Genomic DNA, 9,372 nt, shown 5'->3' on the forward strand with positions numbered 1-9,372 from the left:
GTTAAGTGGGTAGCAAAGACTATGTCATATTCCTATGTTGTCCTAAGGGCATAATCCAGCAGGCAGCCTGGAACATCAGTTACTGATCTAATGCACTTGCCTTGTTATACTCATCCAAACTGAATGGATCATATTTATATTCAGGAAATATCCCAAGTTATGGGAGCTGGAGGAGCTGGGCCATTGACCTCAATGAAGAGATGATCATTTACATCAGCCAGAGTAGGAGCTTGGTGGAACTTTGCTCATTTGAATCAGTGGAGAATGTCCCCCATTGTCCCTGGAAATGTTCCACAAAAATACAGTGTTCCCTGTAGTCTCTGTTGTCATTGTCTTAAGCAATTACTGCTTTATGTTCCCAAGAAAAGTGTGTAGCAGTATATATTTTAATCTCAAGGTGACTTACTGCCTGTTTTTCCGTAACAAGAGATGGGTGCTTTACTTCAATAGCTTTTATTAGTGGTGAAAAAAGAAAAGGCAGTGATCAGATTTTGCAGTTGAATAGAGAAGGTAATTTGTACTCCAGTCTTCTTGGGAATGAGGCTTCTTATTAGAAAAAGGAAACGGTCTGAAAGGAATAACTGTCTTTATGCATTGTGGCACATAAGAAAGAGGCTGGAGAATAGTGGGGGCTGTCTCTTTCTTCCAATGTGTAGTTTTTGCCTGGAGAGAAAACCAGAGCTTAATCCTAGCCAGATCTCTGTGGCACTGACCAGCTAGTTGGCTCTCAGGGGTCCTAAACGTGGGCAACCCTTGTAAGAACAGGCCTTGTCTTGCACTGACCACACCAGAAACAGCACAGAGAAAAAGAGGGATTGGGTTCTGGACGAGTGTGTGAAGACAGTATGAAGACCTGTATCATATTTCAGGCTGTACCTAAGGAGGCTTTCTCTCCTGCCACCAGCCCACACCAGCCAACTATAGAAATAGACAGTAAATAGATCCTTCATTACTGATATATTTGAGATGGGGGTGCTGCTTCTGCAAAATCAGATGTCATGAAAAATGAGCATTGTGTACTTCAGAGAAGTAGAAAGCCTCGATTTTAAATAAAAGGTTTGGAATTTAAAATGGGGTCAATAACTTCATGACTGAGTGGCTCAGAGAGTTATGATTCCACTTAAGTAGTCTGGAACATGCTTGAAAGCCCAAAGACTTTGCTTTCACATAATGTGAAGTAACGTTTTTGATGCTTCTTGGTAAAGTTTTTAGGTAAAGTAAAAAGTCCTGCTTGCAAGTCGAATTTACATTTCTCTTTCATTAAGAAATAGCAATTTCTTTTCATTTGCTTATTAAAATCCAGAATGAAACACAAACAGAAGGTGAAAATGACAGCTTTACTTTGGATTTTTTCAAGAAAAATAAATTAATAGCCAAACTGCAGAAGCAGTTGAAGATAAAGACTCCACTGGCAGGAAAAAAAAACTCTGCTCATTTCCTGATTAAGGAACAAAAGCAAGAACAGTGATGTTTTTCATAGACTTTAAAAAACCTAAACCATCTGAAATACTGTTTCCTCACTGCATTTTATACGATGGAATGGATTTTCTCACTGTTTTCATCTCAGAATTTTCTCTGTCTGCAGGCTATTCCCCATGCCTGCAAAAACCAGATAATGATTCTGATACATAAGAAAAGAGGAACTCACTGGAGCAGAGAGGTGTGAATGGTTGAACCAGCCTTGACAGGAGCTCAAAAGAAGATTATTTGTTGCTCAGAGGAGCACTAGATGGTTGTGTAAGATGGGGATGGCAAGACCAGCTGTGATTACAGAGTCTGTCCTGAGACTGGAACAATCAGCTGTATGACTGCAGTGGGAGAAAAAACATAAACAAAAATTTCCCATTTAGAAATACTGACTAATATCCTCTGCCAAGACAATCAACTTCTCAAGATGAACAGAACCCAGGATCAGCCCATCTGCACTTTTTGTTCACGTTTTCAGAGCATGGGAAATATAGCAACAACCCCCACAATCATCAGGTGCAGCTGAAGAAGAACATTTTAAGCACAATACATGAAGTTTTACAGTTCGGAATTACTTGGGGGATCTTCAAGATAGGACAGGAAGATGAACTGTAGATTTTAATAAACTGGTGTGGTTTTGGTTGCTGCCTCTACCTTATTTGGTTGCTGAGTATACGACACGAATAAATGAAGAGAGATAACCAAGGGGGAAAAAAGCTACATTGCAAACACAGTTCAGCCAAGCTTTATTTTTCAATTGCCTAAAGAAGAAGCTTCTTAAATTTAATATGACCTAGAAACTGCATATTCCCCAGCAGCCCTAATTAGTTGAAGAAACTAAGCGTTTTACCACATAACCTTCAAATAATCTCTTTGAATTCACTGGTTTCCCAAGTGTTTCTTCCTTGTCCCATTTCATACAGTTAATGAAACATCTCAATCAAGGAGCAGGTTTCTATATGTGAGCAGTTTCTGTCTGCATTCAAAAGGGCTGAGATTTGCAATAAATTACCACTCTTTGCTCTGTTCCTTAGGGTAAAATGAGTGTCAGCACCATATTCTCTTTCTGACCCAGAAATGATTTCTCAGGCACTTCACCTCCCTTTTACTCTCAGAAGAATACTTTCACATCTCAAGAGGAGAACAGTTTTGGCATGGGAATCCAGAATGCTTTGTGTCTCATGTCCAGCTGCCAATTGGAACATCCGGCCCCCCTCTCCAGCTTTACCTTTTGGTAAAGACATGGGGTGTTTTACTCTGTGCCCTGAGAAAGCTCTTGAGAAGAGAGCACTGTTCATACTTGTCAAGGCACTGATGTTGCCACACCTGGCACATACATATGGAAAGAAAATTTTATCCAGGGCAGAGGGTGACAGGGGCATCCTGTTCATAGAAGGCTTGTTTTCTTTTTTTTTATCCAGCAGCAATTCAGAAATTGCTTTTCAGTGACATTTAGCCCAGCCTTCTAGGAACAGATCTCTAAAATACCTAACCTAAACTCTCCAAAGTAGTGTCATCCCATCACAAAGATTGCAAAATTAATCCACACAGAGAAAGTCTGGAATTTGCGCAGCATTTCTAGAGCTTCTCCCCCTTTTCTTCTTGTTTTTCTTCACTCACTTATTTCCACTGTGACTAAGTAGGACAAATACAGTTGAAATTCCTATTGGAATTATTACTATTGGCAAATCCTTTACTAAGGGGAAAATCTGTTGGAGTTTAATCTAGATGAACTATCAAGTCACATGATTCAGATGGTTGAAGTGTTCAGGTAATAGAGGTACTCAATGGCCTTCAAAACCTGGGGTCTGGTTGGCTCAGTCAGCTACCCCAGAATCCTCAACATGGTCTCTGTTTGCCTCTCTTTCTCACTTTGAACTGAACTTAGTTAAAAACCTGGTCAAGAGATTTATTAGTTTATCTGTTTTGAGGACAGCTGGTAAGCAAAAGAAGATGTAGTTTACTATCCTGTAAAATAATTGTTAACACTCCTTTTTTCTAAAAATGTTAAACTAAAAGATCATTTAAAATATGAAAAATTATTACTGGATTTTCACTAAAAGTCCCAGTTCTGCTCCTGCTAAAGTTGTGTTGGTTTTAGAATAAGTGAAGAACATTGTGTGTGTAAAAGTGTTCCAGTGAAATCATTTGGCCAGCCCCAACAGACTCCTAGAAGACTTATTCCTTTGTCTTACTATTACAAATGTGGGGATAAGTACATAATGGGGTAAAGAAATTACTTGTTGACCAAGGTTTTTATCTGTTCACTTTCTGAAATAAACACACATTGTGGTTTTGAAGGCTATAAAGCAAAGCTCATGATCTGCAGCATTATAACCCATTAATTACTAGGCACAAGGAAGAGAACAAAGGCCAAAAGGGAAGAGATTAAAGAAAGCAGGGCATACAAATCTAACCTCAAGAAGCAGCTGGAAATTATTCATTGGAGGGTTCCTTAATGGAAAACAACAAAAATGCACATTGCATTTTCTGCAGTAATTATTTCAACTCCACAGTGGGAGAAATTGCAATAAAGTTATGTTACTTCAACATTTTTCAACATTTTCAAATCCTACTTCAAGTCATAGACAAATGCTCGGAGGTTGAAATATCCCTCGGTAGAGAAAAAAAAAGTTGTCCGGATTTGCTTGTTCACTTTGATCTTCCTAAGATTTTCTTTTGACAACCAAATTCTCACGAGGTGGAAGCAAACCCAATGGTTTAGAACCAACTGAGTTGTTATTTGACTCACAGCTTTGACAGCCTCTGTTTTTCTGGATGTTCTTGAAGAATGCTATTCAGAGAAGGTGTTTGCCTCTGGCGGCAATTCCTCTCAGATGCATTTCCTTTTCAGAGTATCTGGGCACACACAAAACCAGCACCATCAATATTGTGCACCACGTTCTGAGTTCTCATCATGGGGTAAAAGAGTAGGTTAGTATCGGTTCAGTATCATATAAACGTGTGATAGCCCTGCTCTGCTGCAACTGTTACTCTTTTCCTAAGAACTGCTCATTTTCTTAATGTGTAAAATTTCACAGCTGCTTGAAAACGTGACCATGTTTTTGGCACTATTTTCTCCTAAAAGCGATTCACTGACTTGGAACTTTGTGGGGAATGCAGTTGATTCTTGTTTTCAGGTTCTGCACAATAGCCCGGGGTTGCCTTCCTCAGCCGAGGTACCCAGGGCGCAGCCGGGAGCTGGAAGCTGGTGTTCCTTTAGGCTGGAACGGCAGTGCTGGAGCTGGCGGGCTGCTGGCACCATCTAGTGATGCTTGCACAGCTCCCTCCTGCCTGAAGCACGAGGGAATCCTGCCTCAGCACGACAGAGATCCCGGGAAGGAAAAGGGCGAAAACAACACTTAAACCACAGTACTGTTACAAGGACTAGAGTTCTACGCTTGGCATCACCATTTTTAACTGGCTTTTCCTCTGATACACCATGTAACACTACGTTAAGTACATCTGCACTGCAATTTTATGGATATTAAATGAACTACAGAGGGCTTACAGGGCACAACAGTGGTACTTACTGGAGAAAGCAAGATGCAATGGGATGGATCAACCACATTTCTACATGCATTTTTCTGTAAATACAAAGTTTTCAGTAAAAAAAAAAAATCTAGACAAACTCCCAGGTTTTCCCTCCTCCCTGCTGAAGCTGACAGCTCTCTCAGTCCCTGCTCAAACAGCAACAACAATTTCCACTGGTCCTGTTTTGGAAACTTTTGAAAGGCCTTCACCTCAAGAAACTGGGGACATTGGCCTTTCTCTCAGTCTCATCAGCTGTGAGATTGGGCTTTGGTTCCTGTTGCAGAAACCAAGGTGCTGTTATCTGTCACCTACCATGAAGGTGGGCAGTAGTGGAGATGATGCCTGCCTGTGTGGATTTCCCCCCTTAGTAACAAGTCCATGATCCATTGTGAATTTGACTGTAGGTTCCTCCTCTCATCCCAGTCTGGTCCCTTAGTGGTCCCTTGCCTTTCCTGCCTGCTCTTCTGCTTCCATACTGGCACAGAGCAGAAGGGAAAGAGTGCAGTGTTCAGCTCTCCGAGGGCTGACATCACCTGTAAAGTTGGGCAAATATTTTCTTTCTTGCTTCCCATCTTCAGGCAGAGATGGTTTTGGTCAAACAAAGGCTTTTGCAACTCTGCCCCCTTTTATTGGTCTGTTGTTGTGTTTATTTCCTTTAGAGGAAAATTAATGAAGGTATCCAAGGACATTTTAGGCTTGATAGCATGAAAATTAGCCCAAAAAAATTCCAGGGGAGTTTGAATCCAGTTTTAGTTTAAAAATCTTATGTGTAAGACGTTCCAGAACTGCTACTGAATGACAAGTTCAGAGTTGAAATCAAGTGTTGAGGCTGGCCAGAATTTTTTTCCCTGTCATTTTCATCCACTGGCCAATATAGGAGGTCAAAACCAGATTACTTTGAAAAGAAAATATTTCCTTTCCTCTGTCCTCTCTCATAACTAGTGATCCGAGTTTTGGTGATATCTGTAGTGCCATATTGCTGTAGTAATAGCAGTGAGAGACATGCTAAAGACTGTAGAAAAGGTTTAAGATGACAGAGAAGATCATCAGGTTGGAGAGACCTAAGGACAAACAGGGCACTTTGTCTGAAGAGAGCTGGCTGGAGAGAGAGGTGTCCATTTCCAAATGAGGTCAGCTCGTGCCCTCAGCTGCCAGGCAGGAATTGAGTCACACCCGTGGTCTGCAGAGCAAGGTAACCCCTAGAAAGAGCTCCAGCTGGCCATGGGGCATTTCACTGGAATTCAGCCCTTGCCAGGGAAGGAAACATACCCTGCAAGTTTATGCTGAGGCAAGAGACCTTGCCTGGGGCTAAGGGTTACGTCAGGGGACCAACAGCCCCTGGAGTGGTGCTTGGAGGACTGGCCCAGGAATTCATACACTTTGTAGGGACCAGCACTATTTAGTAAAGACAGGGTTTGGTGGTCGGTTTTTTTAATTAAAAGTGGGAAACAGGAGTCACAAGTTTCAGAATCCGTGCTGTAAGTTACTAAGCTCTTAGTTTAACTTCAGTTACATTGCCTCTCTCCATAGACTGCTGTATAAAATAGGGGCAATTCTTGCCTGAATTATCAGAGCATTTCCAGGGTTTGCTGGCTAGTTCTTGAAAAAAGGCATAAAAATCTTTGAATGAAAATTCTGTGACACAGAATTCAGAAAATGAAAACAGAAAAAAGAGAAAGAGCAGATTTGTGTTAAAAAAAACCTCCACGAACATCTCTAGTTCTGCCATGGGGAGCAGGGAAGCTATTCACCTAAAAATGAATTTAAAGGCTATTGGTGACTTCATGGGGATTTTAATTCTTTCTGTTGAGTTTGATGGCAGAAAAGATGGGAATGGATGAGAGCAGAAGTGAGGTGCTCTCCATTTTTCCTGCTACTGTGCTAAAACTGAGGCTGAAATTGTGTTCCCAGAGATTAAGTACCTACTCACAGTCCAATCTTTTATTAAAATTACCCAAAGAGGTCCCACCTGAAGAGTTAAGTTGCTGAGTGACATTTATATATGAGCTGATAGATGCACTTTTTGGAGTCTGCATCTGCTGAACCACAGGAGCTTTTTCATTGCACCTTGGAGTATGAAGATACATGTTGCCTTTTCTCTGCATGAGCATTTCTCTGATGATTATCCATTTAATTTCATTTCCAATTAATATTAGGCATTCTCCTATCTGTGACTGCAAAAATGAAAATGCTGTTGCTTCAGGAAACCCATAGCAAATTGGGCCTGAATAGGGGTAGGGGGAGCATGTGGTGTGAAAGTGGCTTGTCTGATCTTTCTTTGACTTCATGGTCTTTTATGCTCTTAATTTCTTTGGTTCTGGCATTAGAAAAGGGCAAACCAGCTGAGTATAAATCAGTCATGCTTTTTTTATTAACTTGCCAATCCATCAAGGATTTCATATGTTACTTGCTTTTCAGTGAGGGTATTTTTGAGAATTAGACTTAACCCCAAAAGAGCAGACTTTTCAGAATCCTCCAGCAAATGGAAAACTAGGCAAGATTAAAACTACTTTTCTTCTCTTAATACAAAGCCATTTCACCGCTATGTTTTGAACTAAGTGAATCTGAAAGTTTTCATTATATCAATAGCATCCATCTCAATGCCAGCCTCTGCAGAGAGGACTCATTTTAATCCAGGTTGTTGCAGAGGTCCATTACACAGTAATATGATTTTAATGACAGAAGGCCTCATTTAAATATCTCAGAGGTTTTCAGGAACATTTTCAGCTCTTCAAAGAGCTGTTTTCTGCCAACCATGTTGATTGGCCAAAGACATTTTAAAGGCAACCTCCTCCCCCACCTCATTATGAAAGCCCAAGCAAAACTGAGATCAAAACAAATAGTAGTTTGTAATGACAGCAAAAGGTGACGGAGTTTGGATGTCTTGATTATAATATGATCTTTGAGATCAGTCTTCCTTTTTCTCCTGACTTTTTCACTGTGATGTTGACCTTCCCTTGCTGTCACTGTAGTTGCTCTTCTTTCCTTCCCCTGTACTCACGCAGTCAAAAGCATTCAAGGACAGAAGAGGGTCCAAATATTTCTATTTTTAAGAACACAGTGCTCCAACAGACATCCAATCAGAGGCCATCAAGTAATGAAGAAACCCAGCAGACTTCCATACATTTTCAGTTGTTCATTGGCCTCACTATTAATAGCTGACCCTTATTTTTAAGTTTTGAATGTGGCTTTTTATTAAAAGCACTCAGTCTTCCTAGCCTAAATCAAGGTGCTTCCCCCAATAGTTATTTCAATATTATTGCCAAATCATGTCTCAAACCAGTTTTGTGTTTAACAGAATAAATCTCATTCCTTCAGATCTCAATGTACTACAGATATCACACAAAAGGAGTATTTACTGTTAACACTTGTATCCATAAAACATGGGTGTGCTTGCCAACCACTATAATTTTATATCAAGGCCCTGAAATTTGCCTTGGCACTGCTGCACTTGTACTTAGGTACAGTTTCCTTTCAACATTAGTGGGATTTGTCCTGAAGATGAAGAATTCCCAGGTAAGCTCTGCCATCTTTTCCCACGCATCTTCTAATGCAACTGTCTGCATTCAAATGTCAAATTCCTCACTATTGTGCTTTGCAAACAGGCAGATATGAGAAACTCCACACCAGTCAAGAAAAATATGAATAAGTGTCTTGTCGGCATTGAAAGAAAAACCTGATGAATTCAAATTCCTTTACAAAGACTAGATTCATGTATAAGTCAGAATAACAACAGATTTTTCACATCTATCTACATTACATACACATCTTCCAGAAGTTATACTGCTCCAAATGTATTGGTCACAGTATTTCTGACACATGTGGGACTTTTGTATCAGTAACATCAGAATAGCATCAGAATGTCTCAAAGACTGGAGCAGCACATGACCCCCAGCACAGCAACAGGAAAAGCCACAGGTTAAGGCAGCTGAATTAAGACATGAGCTTGCTCTGTCCTCATACAGGCCATCAGGAAGCTAAGCCATCTCCCAACTAAGCCAACTCACCTTTTGGGCAGCTCAGTGTGTGGGCAGGATCTCCTGCTGGCCTGCAAGGTACTGCAGAGCCATGCACTTGTGCTCAGCTACCTGGTTCTGTTAAAAAACAACTTAGCACAAAACAGATTCTTAGCATGTTTTCAGCCTAGTAGGTTTTATCCTGGTTTTCTACCAGGAAAAAAACTAGGAGGTTTTCTGCCATAGCGCAAGGAACTAGTCAAAGATAAGGATGGCTTAACTGCAGGTTTAAGGGAAAATGATTTCTCAGGTTGCCAACCCACTTGGGTTCTCTAGATCAGCCAGATTGTCCTGAAAATGCCTTCCTGGGGATGGGGGTCAGCCCTAGCTGGTGGTACAAAGGGCATGGCCTCCT

Source organism: Lichenostomus cassidix, chromosome 4 (assembly GCF_008360975.1).
Source record: "Lichenostomus cassidix isolate B80296 chromosome 4, HeHo_3.0, whole genome shotgun sequence".
Classification (NCBI taxonomy): domain Eukaryota; kingdom Metazoa; phylum Chordata; class Aves; order Passeriformes; family Meliphagidae; genus Lichenostomus; species Lichenostomus cassidix.